Raw genomic sequence first — 3,935 nt, 5'->3', positions numbered from 1 at the left:
CAAGCCTAGATCCTGTCCTTAGACTACTCTCCCGAGTATCTCTAATGGACGAATGAGCATACATAATACAAGATAATCACATAGAATAAAGATTCTCAGTTGTGCTAGCTAAATGCTTCTCAACCCATTCAACAGATTTAGCTACTCATGCATAAATAACAGAGAGTGAATAGATATAGAGAAGTAAATTCCATTACGATAATGAGTTTGAGTACAAAATAACAATGGAAGATAAAGGTAGAGAGCCTGGTAGAAATTCCTTGCTGACCGAGGCTTTTACACTGTCAATCTCTATTCAGTTCAAAAGATATTCCTGCTTCCGCATGAGTCGTCCCTCTCTCTGTTCTTGAAGCTTCCGACGCTTTCCCAAGCTTACTGGAACGATCTGTCGGCACAACCTCCTTCTCTCGCATCTGCCTTAAAGTAAAAGAAAATCTAAGAACAAGGCTAAACTATGAACAGAACTTGTGAACTCGTGAGATGGTGAACCCCTTTTCTAAAGGATGCCTTCGGTATTTATAGAACTTCCAGGGTGAAAGGCGACTTTTCTCTCATCATTGCACAGATATGACGACTTTAATTCCTTTACTGATACGCCGAATATTTGTCACCGAAAAGTTGAATGTACTTATTATCATTAGTGGCTGTCAACTTAATTTGAATTCGACTGTCATCAGCTTTCTATCCCATCGTGATTAATTATGCCTTTCACCCAGATGCGCCCACCAAGTTGCGACAATCCTTCTTGAGCAAATGTTTGCAAGCACAATCACCGCAAAGCCTTGTGGTAATGCTGCACTCGACCAATGATTTCCTATGATCGCAATTTTCGCCTTGCGTCAACGCATATTCTGCATAAAAATACAAAAATCAACTATTCCTATGCGATGAATGCATGCGACCGCAATATTATAAATTTGATGCTTTTTGGACGAAATTTAACATGTGTTATCAACGCAAGCCAGTATTGTTTAAGAACTTAGCACTATGATAGTGTTCATTTCTGCCCGTTATCAGGCGGGATCCCTTGTTCAAGCCCCAGAATCAGTACTTAAGCGAACAACCTCTCTACTATCCCTAAAGCGGGTAAGAGGGAATTCCTTCTTGCACCCTATGTTCCTAGCTATCTATCCAGTCTTACCCCTGAAATAGCAGTCTTATTAAGTCGGCGCTGTTGAGCCAACCCTCAACTATGAAAATCTAAGAGTAATTCCAGATAAACAGGAGTTCAAAGTTAGCTCAGGATTAAGGTCAAGTTACCTAGGTTATCGCTTTGAAATAGTCAGTCTTAAATAGTAAACAGCGTTATAAAGTAAGAGTGACTCATTTTGTGGCCCGATCTTGTACACACTCTTTTGCACAAGGACACCCACACTCCTCATGTCCAACATGAACGAATTAGGATCACTTCGTTTGTAGTACTTTACAACTCCTCGTAACAACTACAAATCAGGTCGCATCCAATAGTGTTACCAGAATAAGGTACCTAACTTTAACCATATACTATAAATCATTTTGACTATTTACTCGAACCTGATCTACCTTTATGTCTCCACATAAAGTTCAAGTACTCATCCAATAGTCAAGGGACTTTTAAGTTTATTGGATTTCTATTTAAACAATAGATCTATTCAATAACACCTTTTATTGAATTTTCAGAATAAGTTCCATTGTTTACATACCACTAGTTTTAGGATATAAAACCCGACAAACTCCCACTTTGACTAAAACTTCAGTGGTAACTTATACATCAGATATATTAGATTGAGTTTCTGAGTTTTATAGAGAAATACAATAAACTAAGGCATCTCATACCTATCTTTTATCATTCGGTATCTCTATACCCGATATTTCTCCCACTTGCCCTAGGTTATCTGGTATTCCTAGTCCTACTAGGTAATTCTCAAACACTTTAGCAGAAAGAATCATTGTAAACATTGTTAGTATACAATAGGCTTTTGAATAAAATTATATGAGGATGGTATCTTAATCTCAATAATGGCCAGGAAGCACACTTTCCTCCCACTACATTAAGGTACTCTCAACACTTTGAGCAAGATGCATCTGATATGTCTCAACAACTCTTTGTTAACAGTAAGATCTATAAATCTTCAAACTTAATATACTTTGATCTATCCATTAAAATATTTGAATATTTACAAATGGCTTTTAACAATTCGATTCTTAACAGAGGTTGCTAGAACAAATATAATATTTTTGTAAAAAAAAATGAACATTTCATTTATCAAAAACATATATACAATTTGTTCTATACAAGATTTAACAGTTAAAAACAAGTAGCAACTTCCCCACTAGATGAACTGAGCAAACGGTCCCAAGGACAAGTTAGCCTGGCTACCTTTCTCTGCTCTTTCTTCGGCAAGATACTGAGGCAATATCTCCTCTACTGCCCTTCTTCGTTGCAGTGGAAACATTTCCCTTTGCAGCGTTACCTTTGCCTTTCTTTCCAGTAGGATTCTTCTTCCCTTTCCCTTTGCCTTTCTTCACAAGAATACTCTTATTCTTCGAAGAAGAGGCAACTTCAGCTTTGGAGGACATTCCTCCCTTCTCGACAGTAGTAACATTTACTTCTGACACCAAACCCTTTTTTCTCAACATTGTCTGATAAGCCTGTAGCTCATTCAGCAAAGTAGTCAAGTTGTATTCAATTTTATCAATGCATTCAGAATTTTAGAAAACTCTTCAGAAGAGATTCTAGAATAAAATCAACTTGATTTCTCTTGACCATGATAACACCATTTATTTCTGCCACATTAAAGTGCACCATCTGTTGGGATTGGTGTCCTAATTCTCCCGGTGTCTCGTTGTTTTGTAAAGATACACATTGTTCAATGAATAAATAAATGTTATTTAATTATGTCATTTACTCATATCCAATAAACAAAGCTCCTTGGTTATCTTATGTGAACTTAAGCATGTATATGTGATATACAAGTGGATCATGCCTTAAGTAATAACCTAAATCGGTCTGTAGTATAAAGATTAAGGTGGAATACCCTATCTTAGTGACACTACGGATATGGCCCACTTTGTAGAGGTTTGCATGTGTTGTAAACTACTACAGATGGTAGATCCTGATCATTCGTATGGAGATGTGGAGTGAAGGTGTCCAATACAAAGAGTTTGTATAAGACCTGGACCACGAGATGACTAGACTCTGTATATAACATCGTTGATACTAGAGACTTGCATCTCACCTAAACGACCATAGGTGCACGACCTCAATCCTGAGTGTTTTGGGAACTCCTGCCTTTAAGGACGGTCCTTTGATTAGTATGGATGAGAGTGGCCAGATTGCCAACTCAACATGCCTACCTTTTTGGGGACTTGTCTGATCTGGGAGCTGGGAACTCAATCCACAAGATGGAATTCACTTCTTTCTCGAAGCAGAGATAAGTAGAGAGATTTCTCCCTTAAAGGTTGATTTCGGGGCTTGAACATAGTGGCCATAGCTTCTCTTTCAAAGAGAAGACTCAGTCATAGTAAGACTATGACTTATGTTCATTAGAGGGATCAGTGATACTTAAGGAGACAGATGTAACTACAGGGGCATAACAGTTATTGGCCCACCTGTACTTACGAGCGATCTGTGAAGGGTTGTCGCACTGTTGATTGGTTAAGATGGACACATAATATATCTGAAGTAAAGAGAGTTCAGCTGTCAATCTTTAGTGGACTACCTAGCAGTTAACAGACGGTGGATCCCGTGACTAAATAGTTTAGTCAGTTATTCACATACCGTTGGAGCTTCGGAGCTACAGGTTCATGAAGTCCCCTTGGTATCTTGGATTCTGTTGAGGGTCAGTTCTTGGTGTTGATTTGAAATGTTCAAATTAACAAGAGGTATTTTAATTATATATGATATAATCAGTGTGATGTATAAGATACATCTAGTAGAGGACTGATGTAAATGG

Source organism: Benincasa hispida, chromosome 4 (assembly GCF_027475165.1).
Source record: "Benincasa hispida cultivar pf3 chromosome 4, pf3_genome.v1.1, whole genome shotgun sequence".
NCBI classification, from domain to species: domain Eukaryota; kingdom Viridiplantae; phylum Streptophyta; class Magnoliopsida; order Cucurbitales; family Cucurbitaceae; genus Benincasa; species Benincasa hispida.
This window is presented reverse-complemented; position numbering follows the sequence as displayed.